This window comes from Symphalangus syndactylus, chromosome 10, assembly GCF_028878055.3.
Source record: "Symphalangus syndactylus isolate Jambi chromosome 10, NHGRI_mSymSyn1-v2.1_pri, whole genome shotgun sequence".
NCBI lineage: Eukaryota > Metazoa > Chordata > Mammalia > Primates > Hylobatidae > Symphalangus > Symphalangus syndactylus.
The window spans coordinates 104,737,530-104,751,688 of NC_072432.2; the positions used below are offsets into that span (position 1 = coordinate 104,737,530).

Consider the following 14,159-nt stretch of genomic DNA (forward strand, 5'->3'; position numbering starts at 1 on the left):
ACACCGGGGAACTAAAGAGTTCCTACCATACCAGGGCCTCTGGTGCCTGCTGAGTTGAGCATGTGTGTATATGTATACTTGCATGCCTCTCTGTGCATGTGCAGACATGGTGGTTACACATGGACCCTGGCCATTGAATTGATTGATGCAGGCTTTCTCTGTCTCCTGGCCTGTGATTAGAAGGGCGCATAGCAGTTCTCCAGTGCCCGGCTAAGTCTTGGTGCTTCGTGAAGCCTGAGTTGATGCCGAGTACAGTTATATTCTAGTTCCTGAGGAAAATTTCATGCTGACCAGAATGTTTAATTAGTCAGAACAAGCCATTTTCTGGATGTGCTAGGAATCTAAGAAACATGGATGTGTGCATGTAATTAAAATAATTATTTTTTCTTTAACTTTTTATTTTGACACACTTTTAGGATTATACAAAGACTTTACATATGCCTTTCACCCAGATTCCCTGAATTTTAACTTGTTACTGCTTTCATAGAATTCGTAACAATTCTGTGAGATAGGCATTTTTGTCCTTATTGGATGTATGAAGAAAGCTGAGCCTCAGAGAGAATAGGAACTAACTGAAGATCACACAAGAAATGAGTGGCAGAGCCAGGATTAAAACCCAGGTCTGTCAGACTTTAGTGCACATGCTGACCACATGTGATGTAAGTGTGAATGTGTGGGTATCCTGCTCCTTCTGCCCAAAGAGCTTTCTTTCTTGTACTATTGATCTACTAGCAGTGAATTGTCTCAACATATGCCTTTATTTCACCTTCATTTTTGAAAGATTTTTGCTAGGTATAGAATTCTGTGTTGACAATATTTTTCTTTTAGTATTTCAAACGTGGCACTTCATTTTCTCCCGGTTTGCATAGCATCTGACAGGGTAACAGATATTTCTCTATGTTTTCTTAGGTCTGTGATCTAGTATATTGTTGCTAATTTTGTTTAAATACTCAATTATCTTTTAAAGAGACTCAAATAATAAGAGAAAGATCTTACATACCCATGTAGTGACCATTTCCTATGTTCATCATTCCATTGTATAAATCTGCATTTCCATCTGGTTTCATTTCACTTCTTCCTGAAGGACTTTCTTTAACATTTCTTGTTGTGAAGGTCTGCTGGTGATGAATTCTGTCAGCTTTTGTATGTTTGAAAAAGTCTTTATCTCACCTTTGTTTTTGAAAGATGTTGTCCCTGGACATAGAATTCTAGGGTAACAGGTTTTTTTTCTTTCAGTACTTTATAGATATTGCACCATTGCCTTCTTGCTTGCATTGTTTCTGAGGAGAAATCTACTGTCCTTTTTATGTTTGTTTCTCTGTAATAATGTGTCTTTTTTTCTCTGACTACTTTTATGATTTTTTTTTATCACTGACTATGCAATTTGACTATGATATGCCTTGCTGTAGTTTCCTTTATGTTTCCTGTGCTTGGGATTTTTGAATCTGTGAATGTATAGTTTTCTTTAATTTTGGAGTATTTTCAGTCATTTCTTCAAATATTTTTTCTGTCACTGCCTCTCCCTTCATCCTTTGAAGACTCCAATTACATGGATGTTAGACCACTTGACATTATTGTAGAGCTTACTGGTGTTCTTATCATTTATTGTCATTTTTTTTCACCGTGTTTCACTTTAGGTAATTTTTATTACTGTCTTCAGGTTCATTGATCTTTTTTTCTGCAACATCTAATCTGTCTAATCATGTCAGCCAGTGTAGTTGTTACCTCTGGAAGTTTGATTTGTGTCTTTGAAAATCTGTTTTTTACCCCTATGTAACTTCTTAAACATATTATACTACATATTATTATAGTAAGATATAGTACATAACATATATACTATATGTAATAACTAAGTTATATCTAATATATAATAACTAAGTTATATATAATATATATTACATAACAGTTATAATATATAATAATTATTTCTTAATATCTTTATCTGCTAATTATAACATCTCTGTCAGTTTGGGGTTGGTTTCAGTTGATTGTTTTTTCTGTTCTTTATGAGTCTGTTTTCTTGCTTTTTTACATGCCTCGTAATTTTTTACTGAATACCAGACATTATGATTTTTGCCATGTTGTGTGTGGATAGTTTTTCTGTTCCCATAAATATTCTTAAGATTTGCTAGCTGTGGCCAGAGTAGGGCTCAGTGTATGGCTAATTGTACCCACTATGAGGCCCAGCCCTTCTGAGGACTCTCCCCAGCATCCCGTGAATGATGAGACTTTCCACTCAGGCTGCTAGGCATGAGCACTGTCTCCAGCCTGGTGTGGATGCCAAGCACTGTTTCCTCTAGTCCATTTGGGCGGTCTTCCCCACTCTCAAGTAGTTTCCTCATACACATTTGCTGATCAGTGCTCAGCTGAAGGCTTGAGGGAAACCCTTTGCAGGTCTCTGCAGTTCCCTTTCTGCATCTCCCTCCTCTCTGGTATTCCATCTTCTGAACTCTAGCTGCTGTGTTTTCTCTGAGCCTCAGCCCTATCCTCTCAACCTAGGGTGTCCAGTGGGTTTCACCTGGGTCCCCACTCCCTGTGCTGTGGCCTGGAATTTTCTGAGGGCAGTAATCTGTGGGGCTCCCCTCCTTTGTTTCATATATATCTGGGGTCATCATTGCCTAATATCCTGTGGCTTGAAAATTGTTGTTTCATATATCTTGTCTGTCTTTTGGTTGTTTCAGGTTAGAGGCTAAATCTGGTCCCTGTTACTCCATTTTGACCAGAGCTAAAGTCTTGGGACCTTTTTTTGTGTGTGTGTGTATTCATTTGTTTGTAGGGAACATCAGTCTGGGCAGGCAGTGTTGCGTGGTCTGGTTATCAGCCTTGATTTTCATCTGGGATGTTCATCCAGTTGATTGTATAAATGTGTAGACTTGCCCTTTAAGTGGCAACAAAATTTCTGCACTCCAGACTCTTTTTGAGAACTTTCTGCTGCCCACCTCTTATAAAAAGCTCAATATTGGCAATTGATATAGTTTTATCTCCTGAACACTGTGAATCTTACCTTTGGTCGTGCTTCTTTTTTTCCCCTTTGACTGTCAGGGAGCTTAGACATTTCTTAGTCTAACTTCAATAATTAGGAAAGATTTTTCAAGATATTTTTTTGTAAGCAAATTTGTGGTCCAGCTTTCTCTTTTTAGCTTGCATAACTTTTGCCTTATATTTTATCTCTCAGCATTTGTAGTTGTGAATAAGAGAGAGAAACTCTCTCTATCCAGCAGATTTGAGCAAACAGTGAATGTATTAGAGGAATGATTGGAAAGTTCATGGAATCCTTGGGAGGGTCAGAGATCTGGGCTTGGAGCAGCAGCCTGAGTCATATAGGACTGGTCCAGGGGGAGACACAGCTCCTATGCTGTGTTCTGGCAGGTGCCAATGTTGAAACGCATGTCATGGCTGCCCCTGAATTTAGAATCCAGAGGGAATTCTCTGTCTCACCAGATTCATGTCAGCTGAATCTGGTAGAGTCTTATGTGAACATCTGTTGGGAGAAACCTCAGTTATTTGCCTACAAAATAGCTGCAAAGGAGGTTCCTACACTGGGGAGAATGGTTTTGGACTTCCCCAAACACAGTAGGGGTATTCAGAGGGATTGGGAGGCTATTCATTGTTATTGATATGTAGCTACTTTATTCTGATACTATTTTAAATAATTATATTTTCAAATCTTATTTTCATGAGTCATAAGTACAAGTACTCCTTGTGCACAGTAGTCGCATGCCAGATAGTATTGCCTCTCCCTCCACACCAGTGCGTTCGGTTCTCCTCTGCCTGATTTTGAAGCTGGGGTTGACTCTTGGCTCCAACATTTCTTAGGGTAAGGTAATGGGATGCATTCTGTGGGCAGTGTACCCCAAGTCATTAGTCCTCACAGCAGACTTGGCTGTAGCAGGTAGGGAGATGGATTGTCCCTAGTGCCCTGAGTGTCTGCTTCAGGCTGGGGGACAAGAGGAAATCTCAAGTCAGGTATGGACTCTTAGTTTATAAGCCCCAAGGCAGGGATGATTTGCAGTGTCCTGAGAACTCATGAGGCTCTGCGGTAGTATGGAAGGGCTGAGGCCAAGACTGGTGTGCAGGCTGGGCCTGGGGGCTTTGGAAAGTGAAGAAGAAAAGCTGGAAATATCAAGTATATAGTATTGTTAACTGGAGTCACCATGCTGTATAGTGGGTCTCCAGAACTTACTTCTCTTATAACTGCAAATTTGTACCCTCTAATCAGCATTTCCCCACCTCTGACCCCTGGTAACCACCCTTCTACCCTCTGCTTATATGCGTTCTACTTTTTTAGTTTCCACATATAAGTGAGATCATGCAGTGTTTGTCTATGTCTTGTCGAGTAGATCTTAAGTATTCTTAACACACACACGCACACACACACACACACAAACACGTAACTATGTCAAGTAATAAATATGTTAAATTAGCTTGATTGTGGTAATCATTTCACAATGAATATATAGTCATGTGCTGCATAGCAATGTTTTGGTTAACGACAAATGTTTTGGTATGAAGGTTGTCCCGTAAGATTATAATGGAGCTCAAAAATTCCTGTTGCCTAGTATTGCCTATGCTATACTTTATGTTGTTATTTTTAGAGTGTACACCTTCTACTTATTTTTTTTAAAAGGTAACTGTAAAACAGCCTCAGGCAGGTCCTTCAGGAGGAATTCCAGAAAGCAGTAATGTTATAGCAGGAAATGACAGCGCCATGTGTGTTACTGCCCTTGAAGACCTTCTGGTGGGAGATGGAGAGGTGGAAGACAGCAATATTGGTGATCCTGACCCCGTGCAGGCCTAGGCTAATGTGTATGCTTGTGTCTTAGTTTTTAACAAAAAAAGTTTAAAAGGTAAAAACATTAATAGACAAAAACATATAAAGATAAAAAGAAATAATTTTTGCATAGCTGTACAATGTATGTATTTTAAGCTAAGTGTTATTACAAAAGACTCAAAATGTTAAATTAAAAAGTTTATAAAGTAAAAAAAGTTGTAGTGAGCTAAGGTTAATTTATTATTAAAGAAAGGAAAATATTTTTAAATAGACCTAGTGTAGCCTAAATGTACGGTCTATTGTAGTGTAATGTCATAGGTTTTCACACTTATTCACCACTCACTGACTGACTCACCCAGAACAACTTCCAGTCCTATGGCTCTGTTCATGTTTTACGTTTTTTACCATACTCTTACTATACTTTTGCTGTTTAGATATGTTTGGATACACAAATACCACTGAGTTACAATTGCCTACAGTATTCACTGCAATAATGTGCTGTGCAGGTTTGTAGCCTAGAAGCAATAGGGTACCATTATAGCCTAGGTGTGTAGTAGGCTGTACCATCTAGGTTTGGGAAGCATACTTTATGATGTTTGCACTACGGCAGAGTCATCTAATGATGCATTGCTCAGAACTTATCCCTGTCATTAAGCAAAGTATGACTATAGATAGATAGATAGATAGATAGATAGATGACCCTTGAACAAGATGGGTTTGAACTATGCATATCCACTTAAAGGTAGATATTTTTCAATAAAATTCACACCAGTGTGCCTGCCTATCCTGCCTCCCTGTCCACCTCTTTCACCTCTTCTCTGCCATTTTTGAGACAGCAAGACCAACCCTTTCCCTTCCTCCTTCTCTTCAGCCTATTCAATGTAAAGACAATGAAGATGAAGACCTTTATGATGATCAACTTTCACTTAATGAACAGTAAATCTATTTTCTCTTCCATATGATTTTAATAACATTTTCTTTTCTCTAGCTTATCTTAAGGTTAGAGTATATAATACATATAACACACAAAATACCTGTTAATCAACTGTTTATGTTATCAGGAAGACTTTGGTCAACAGTAGGCTATTATAATAGTTAAGTTTTGGGGGACTGAAAAGTCGTATGAGGATTTTTGACTATGCAGGGTATCAGTGCCCCAACTCTTGCCTTCTTCAAGGGTCAACTCTCTGTGTATTAAAACATCACATTTTACACCTTGAGCATATACTTTTTTTGTTTGTTAATTGTACCTCAGTAAACCTTGGGGTAGAGGCAGGAAGAGAAGAAGCTAGAGAGGAAAAGAAGAAAACCAAAGATGATAGCACCTTTTGCAGGGCAGGAGAGGAGGCCGAGCCCTCCTCTGTGGCGGCTGGGGCTTTGGTCAGGTACCTGAGGATGGGGCCTCTCCCAGCCCAGCTGTGCTGGCAGCATGTTTCTCTGGAATTTGCCTCTTTGTGTTAAAGGTGGAGCCTCTGGGGAAAAAAAGCAGGAGGAGGTCCAGGGTGTTGGTATAGGAAGGAAAACTGAGACTAAATCTTCCAGTCTCCAGCCAGTCACCCTGTGGAGCCCCAGCAGACCATCATGTCCCCAGCAACCACAGAGCTGCTGAAAGTGTTCAGGAGGAGCTGGAGGACCAGCCATCCTGGGAACACTCCTGTCTAGAATCTTAGTTTTCTTGATCACAAGGGACCTTTATTTGCCTTTCCTTTTTCTGCCTTTGTCCATGTACTGTTATGTGGATGGGATCCTTTAGGATGCACTCGCCCTGTTCCTTCTTGCTGTGGTGGGCAGGCTTACTGGGCCCCCTGCTTGGATAGAGGAGATGGGGTGGGTGCAGGATAGTGAGACGGGGCACTCAGTGGAGAAGTGAGAGGGTCAGGCATTGGTCCACCTCCTAGCTGGTGCAGGAGAAGGGCCTGGGCCAGACCAGCCTGCACCGCTGTCTGGCTAACCCCTCCCTCCGTCACCTTCTCTCGACTCCTCCCTCCCCTCTACCCTCCCCTTTCCATCTTCTCTGGATCCCTGAGTGAGGCCCAGGTGGCTGAGCGTCCTCTGGCAGAGGGAATTAACACACTTAATTAAAATGTCCAATGAAGAGCTTTGCATATTTCTTAATTACCATCTGAGTCTTTTGGGGGATGGTTTGAAATGGGGTTTTTCACGTGTTTCCTCATTTAGCCTACGGTGAGCCAGCCAGCCCCTCAGGGCTCTGGTGGGAGCTGCCAAAGATGCGTGCCCAGTTTGGGGGCTGCCTTTTGGAGTCCAGGGTGGCAGGGTAGGGTGTGGAGCAGGTAGCCCAGCTCCCAAGCCTACCCACCTTTGAGGAAGAATGGGGCTGGACCTTCTGTTTGGTGAAAACAGAGCCAAAGGAAACAAGGTTCAGATGGATATAGCTGGTGTCTCTGTTTTACTTGTTACCACAGGGCCTGGAGGGCCGCACCTCACAGTCAGGCCAGGAATGGTAGACTATGAGCAGAGGTTACAGGGATGGTGGAGGCCTCCCCGCAAGGGCCCTTTGCAGCAGGGATGTGGGTAGCCTGGCCTCCTTCCCAGCTGCAAGGCAAGGGCCAAGTCCCTCTGCAGGTCCTTCCTAGCATTTATACCAGCAATTCCCACTTCTGTTCTAGAAACTGAGCTGATGGGATGGCTGAGTCAGCCGGGTCTCTGCTAGGACTGGGTTACTGGTCTGCACAATAAGGAAGCAGACTTGCCTTTTCAGCCCTGAGGACTACCTTCTGAAAGCTGCAGACATTATCTGAAATGGGCCTGGCTGCTGGGGGCTGTGGGCCGGGGATGCAGAGATTCTTTTCCTGGCACAGGGACTGATTTCCTGAAAACACAAGCATCTGAGAGGTGGGCAGCCCACCAAGGTGGCCTAGAAATGGCAGTGAGTTATGCCACATCTGTCCTGCCTGCCCTCTCCTCCCAGAACTCCTGGGGCCCTAGGCCCTGAGCCCAGCTCTGTGGACCCCAGGAGGATCAGGATCCCACTGTTTGGCCAGGAGCTCTGAGGAGCTGGTGTGTGTGGTAAGTGTGGATGCACAGCTGAGAGCAGACTGTGGGCCAGGGTTCTGGCTTGGCTCTGCGAGGGGCTAGCTAGTGGGTGGTACACCTTCTGCCAGGTCCTGGCAAACCCTCCATGCAGTCTCTGGCTAATGTCTGTGCGCTGCCTCCCGCTCTTCCCAGTTTCTGGCCCTTACAGCAGCCTCTCCACTCACACCCACACCCGCTGTGGAGGTGACAGGGAGAAGAGCTGTCCTTCGTGGAGGGAGGCAGTGTCAGTGGAAGAGTCTGGGGACTTACTGCCCACTCAGCTTTCAGCCTGTGATGTGGGCACAAGACAAGACCAGAAGTCCTCATAGCCACTGACCCCAAAGCCGTGGGTGGATTTGGCATCACATGGCAGCTGTGGAGAAATGTGGGCAAATGATTTTAAGCAGAGGAATCTCAGCCTCACATGACTGTGGTTTCATCCAGTCCCTTCCCCGGGAATGTTGTTCACTGTGACCCCCTCATCTGCATCAATCGAGGCTCAGCCCAAATGGTGCCTCTTTCAAGAGGTTACTGTGATTTCCCCAGCAGAGTGGCCTTTCCTTGCATGGGCCTCTCAGGAGACCCTTCCCGTATTGCCTGGCATTTTAGTATTTGGATCTGGGTCTCGCTTCACCACTGGATATGGACTGCTTGAGGCCAGAGGTGCATCTGCTTTGTCACTACAAATTCTGTGCCCTGAACAGGACTGGCACACAATGAGCCCCAGTGGGTGTTTGCTGAGTGGCTGGAGAAGACTCACTGGCCTCTGCAGCTACCTAGAAACCACCAGAAGGTACAAGAATCTGTTTACCTGGGACCTGCCAGTGAGATGGGGGCGTGGGGTCCATGGGGCACTGGTGGAGTGAATGGCCCCCGTTGGTGAGGTCCAGGTAGGCAGTGGTAGCTGATTGTGAAGGGCCAGCATCCAGTGCAGCCTGCACTGGTGGGATTTCCAGGGTACATGGGACCAAGCTCCTCTGGACATCCCCATGGATGTGCAAGACCCCTGGGCCAGTAGTTCTCACTAGGGTAAGAAAATAACTGTTTCATGCTCATGCCAGTAGTGAAAAATAAGCTTACATCTTTAGCTCAAGGGATTGAATGATTATTGTTAATTGTTTTTTCTGAATGCAGTGCTGGCATTTGTGCTTTTGATCTGACAATTATAAAGAAGGCTTTTGTGAGTGACTGAATCCAAGGTGATTGCTTGGTGTGTGTTCCTTGTCCAGTTGGCTTGGGCTCAGGGAATAGCTCTAGCATCTAATGGTCATGAACCCAGGTCACAGGGAGGAGTTCTGGGCTCCTCTCTGAATCTGACCAGTCACTGGTCCTTTCTCCTGCTCTCTTCCCCATTCTCTCCAGCCCCACCACCTCTGCATTGTTCACTGAGATCCTCCATCTCTGGCAAGATTTCTGCCCCTAGTCTGGCTTCTGTAGGCCATTCTGTAGCAGAGTGTCCCCACCCAAATCTTACCTCGAACTGTAATCCCCATAATCCTCACATGTCAAGGACGGGACCAGGTGGAGGTGATTGGATCATGGGGGCGGTTCCCCCCATGCTGTTCTCATGATAGTGAGGGCTCGTGAGATCTGATGGTTTTATAAGCATCTGACATTCCCCTGCTTGCACTCACTCCGTCCCACTGCCCTGTGAAGAAGGTGCCTGTTTCTCCTTTGCCTTCTGCCGTGATTGTAAGTTTCCTGAGGCTTTCCCAGCAATGGGGAACTGTGAGTCAATTAAACCTGTTTCCTTTATAAATGACCCGGTCTCACGTATTTCTTCATAGCAGTGTGAGAATGGACTAACAAGTTTTCTTCTTTCTAAAGCACAGGTCTATTGCTCTGATTACCTAATGCTGTGTAACAAACCACCCCAAAACTTAGTGGCTCAAGACAATAAGAATATTTACATTGCTCATGAATTTGTAGTTTGAGTAGGATCTGGTAGGGAAGGTGTGGCTTTGTTCCATGCAGCATTGAAGGCGGCTTGAAGTCTGCCGGCTGGAGTCACTTGAAGGCTCGCTCACTCACAGGTCTGCTGGTTGCTGTTGGCCGGGGGCCCCAGCTGGTTGCTGCATGCGTGTCTCCCTCCTGTAGGCTTTCTTGGGCTTCCTCACAGCATGGTCGCTGGGTTGCAGGGCTGGCTTCCAGAGTGTGTCAGTGTGAGCGCACTCCAGGCAGAAGCTGTGCTGTTCTTTCTAAGCTAGCCTTGGGATTCCCACAGGGCCATTTCTGCCATAGTCACAGGCTTGCCCGGATTCACCCCATGATGGAATGTCAGGGTTAGATTGTAAGAAGAGCACATGGGATGGGAAATATTTTACGAGCCCACTATGGAAATTATGAACTACCACACCTGTTCACACCATCGTTCTGCTGGAAATCCTTTCTGAAGCTCCCACTGCCCTTGGGCGAGAATCCATGCTCCTCCATGTGGCTGACATGGCCTGTGCCATCTGGCCCCTGCCCCTGCCTTCGTGCTTCTCTCTGTCTGCCCCTCCCTCCCTCCACAACTGGCCCCAGAGATGGGTTTGGCTTAAATCAACCTGACAGCCACATGGAGCTTCCATGAACAGTGTTTACCACTCACTCCTCCTCACACACTGTCTAGCATCACTGGCCCTGAGATGAACCTCAGTCTGAGGGGCCTCCAAGTGTGTCCCCCATAGCATCCTAGACCGTTGCCTCCTGTTTCTTCTCATGAGTGTTTTCTCTCCCTGCCTCTGTGCCTTTGCGCACATTGTTCCCTCTGTGTGGAATTCCCCTTCACCTCCACCCACAGCCTTTCCCAGCCCTGTGGCTGCCCTGCGTCCTCCTTGCAGGCGTCCTGACTGCCCGGCCACCTGCACCCCTGCCTTTGGGATCTGCCGCTTTGCTGCTGTCAGACCTTTACATAAACCAGCACAGCAGAGTGATGAGGCATCGACTCTGGCTCAGATCTGTGCTCCTATCCCAGCTCCACCACTTCCCAGCTCTGTGACCTTGGAATAATAACTAACTCATTGGATTGTGATGAGGATTAAATGAGAGAACCTAAATAAAGTGCCAAATTCTCATCTGCTGCCAAATAGAGGCCAGTAAGAGTTTGAGTTTCCTCTTCTTCTTTCTAGCACCTCCTGGTAAATGCTCAGTAATGAATTTTCTCACCCTCATTTGGTTGAAAAAGGAGAAATGCATCTTCCTGCTTAATCATGTGGGACTAAACTACCAGAAGATTACAAAAACATTGCTGAGCCATGAGCAGAGAGAAAATAAAAAAGCTCAATAATGATTTGCCTGCTTATTTTTAATAAAACCTGCCAGTGGAGCTGAATCTTTGTCCTCAGGAAAAGCTCCACTTCGCTGCAGTGGTGTCCGAGAGCTGCGGTAGAAGCACAGCAGTGTGACCTTGAGAACAGAGCTGGCGGGAGGACAGCTCCTGCAGGAACTCCGGCAGCTGTTGTGAGGCAGGGGGACACAGGAGGAGCTCCTGGCTCTTCCACCTGCCTGCCTGCAGGCCTGCTGGGATGACCTGTGCTACTGCTCCTCTCAGGCTGAGTGGGAGTGCCTGGTCAGGTGGCTGGGGATGGGTTCTGCCCACCCCTTATGGTTAGGAGACTGAGAAAGTAGCCAGGTAGATGCAGTATGCAAGCTCGCCATTTGCAGGTTCTAGCACCTTCCACCCCGGGCAGTTGTTGAGGGCAGGTGTGGGCTGAGGAAGGGGTCTTTGCCCTTTAGAGGGGAGAGGGGCTTAGCACAGCACAACCCCTTACCCACCCAGCTCCTTTATGTGACACCATGGGCAGAGGCTGAGCAGAAATGGCCAAGAGGAGCTGCTTTTAATAAGCTCTGCCTCAGGTCTGCAGACACTTCCCCAAAGACAAAGCATGGAGGACAAGGGTCTCGGATACCGCTGCAGGGGTGTAACACACATTACCCTGGCAGGTGTGACGAGGACATGGGTAGTCTTAGCGGGCTCTGAGGTGGGGAAGAAGGCTTCAGCTCCAAGAAATGAGAAAAATGAGCCTAGAGGAGTAGTGTAAAGTCATTGCCTTTTGCAGCAAAGCAAGAATGAGTCCCTCATCCATTTCAAGCCTGAGTTGGGGTTCTGGGCCGCAGATGTTAAAACCCTCACTTTCTGAGCCCTCCTTATGCCCCACAAAGCACTTTCAGGGCACCTCAGTGACCAGTTTCTGACCTTTCAGATTGGATCAAGCCCCTCCCAAGTGGGGAAAGGCCCCCAGTTCCAGACTTGGCCTGGGACGGGCTGTTCCCTGGAGCGCCACAGCAGTGGCAATAATGACCTGGCAGAATCCTGAACCCAGCATGCTCTATCAGGGAGTACCCGGATAAGAACTGAGCACCTGGTCATGCAGCCACATCCCAGCCCCACTCAGCTGTGACCCTGGTGCAGGAGCTGTCACCTTACTGCCCATTGTGTGAAATGTGGATGACATTAGTGCCACCCAGAGTTGAGGGCTGGGAGGTGTGGTGCCCAGTGTTGCTGCAAGCTTCAGTGGGCAGGTGCCATGTCTCCTCTGTTTGCTGTTCTCATGTCAATTCTGTGCCTGATTCAGCCCCTACTATGTGCCTGGAACATGCTCTGTAAATGCTGGGGTCATGTGTTGCCTATTATAGTGACTGTGGGAATGCATAGAAAATATCGGCTCTGGCCAGGACCCCACACCTAAAAGCTCCTCCTGCACAGTCCCAGTAAAAAACTTTTGGGGGTTGTTTTCCTGCCACCTAGACCTGTGAGCCAGTACTAATCCACTGCCAGTGGCTGGTGTCTCACGGAGAGGCACCTTGGCATTAGAAGGTGTTGCAGGGATTTCCAAGTTCTCAGCTACTCCATGAACTTTCTGTGCCCTTAGTGGCTTTTTGGGATTCTGCGTTCTCTCCTCTCTGTGCTTGGAGGCCCCGGGGAGAAGAGACTCAGTGTCTTCCCGTCCATCTCCCCACCCTGATCCTTGATGCACGCCCGTTTCCCTAAGGTGCAGGATGCAGAGCGTCGCTGCCTAGGGAAGTGACCAGCGTGCCCTGGGATGCCTCTCTTCCCAAGGAGGCAGTAACTTTCCACTCCCTCTCAAAAAGGAGGATGCCGTGTTTTCCCCAATGTATCTGCCTCTTGCTAGTTCAGGGTTGCCCCACTTTCCCCTCTGTGGTCCTCAGCCAGGTGCCTGGGACATCATGGCCTCAGAGCTGATCCTCCAGATGTGGGAGGCCCCCTACTTCTTATCTTCATGTGAAATTTAAGGGGAGATTTAAAGCAGTCAGAATGCTCTTTATAGCCTTGTTTCTATCAGAAGTTTAGAAAAAGCTGCTTCCAGGTAAAATTAGAAGAGATGTTGGGCACATTTCTGCTCACCCCAGAAATGTTGTTTTAAAAATGGGGCTGTTCTGACACCAGCTAGTACCCTACAATTCACTTCTGGCACCGACCACCCAGAGTTGGCGTGGTGGTCAGTGTTCTCCAACAAGGGCAGAATTCTGACCTGGCAGAATCCTGAACCCAGCATGACCTATCAAGGAGGACCTGGATAGGAACTGAGCACCTGGTCCGGCAGCCACATCCCAGCCCCACTCAGCTCTTACCCTGGGCCAGGAGCTGCCACCTAATTGCCCATTGTGTGAAATGGGGATGACTTGAGTGCTGCCCAGGGTTGAGGGCTGGGGGTGATGGTGATACATATGTTTTTTCCATTTGATATTCTGGAAACTGCCTTACCTAGCTCAGTTACCTGCTGCCTCCTTCCACTTTTAAGCATTTCCCATGTGCCTTGTACTTTTTACCTGATTTAATTCTTACTACAGCCCCCTGAAGTCTTCGATGTTAGTATACCCATTTTCAAATGAGGAACTGAGGTCCTGGGATGGTGATCACCTCAAGGTGACACAGCTGAAAAGTACCCCAATAAGATTTCAATCCAGCTAACCAAATCTGGGTTAAAGATGAGATCTTCTGAATTTAGCCCAAACACAGTCAGTCAGATGCTCCTTCTGGGTAGGAGATCATCTTTCCCCTAGCAAATCCTGGCTGCTGGGAGCTGACTGCACTTGTCTGTTATGTGGTGCACTGTTGAGGCCTCAAAGCTGGTAAAGGGCCTTTGCCAAGGGGTCCTGTTGGCTTGTCCTGCTCCCTCCGGGGAGTGACCAGCCACCCCACCAGGCACAGCTTGTGGATGTCCTGCCAGCCTGGGAAATGGGAGGGCAAGGGTGCTTTTGCTTTGCCTGCCAGCATTACCTGTCCTCCTGAAGCCCAGTGCAGAGAGGGCTCTGAGCCAGCACAGCTGGGCAGATTCCCTACTGAGCCACCCAGGGCCATGGCAGAGACATGATAGGACAGTACAGAGAAGCATCGTGCAGGGCCCGTCCT

At 46.8% G+C, this 14,159-nt stretch overlaps 1 protein-coding gene across 2 annotated transcripts in view; it reads left to right on the forward strand.

The window, feature by feature from the left end:
• RAB6B (RAB6B, member RAS oncogene family) overlaps positions 1 to 14,159 on the forward strand; it is a 71,867-nt gene that overhangs the window by 16,699 nt on the left and 41,009 nt on the right. The gene's annotated exons all lie outside the window — the stretch shown is intronic.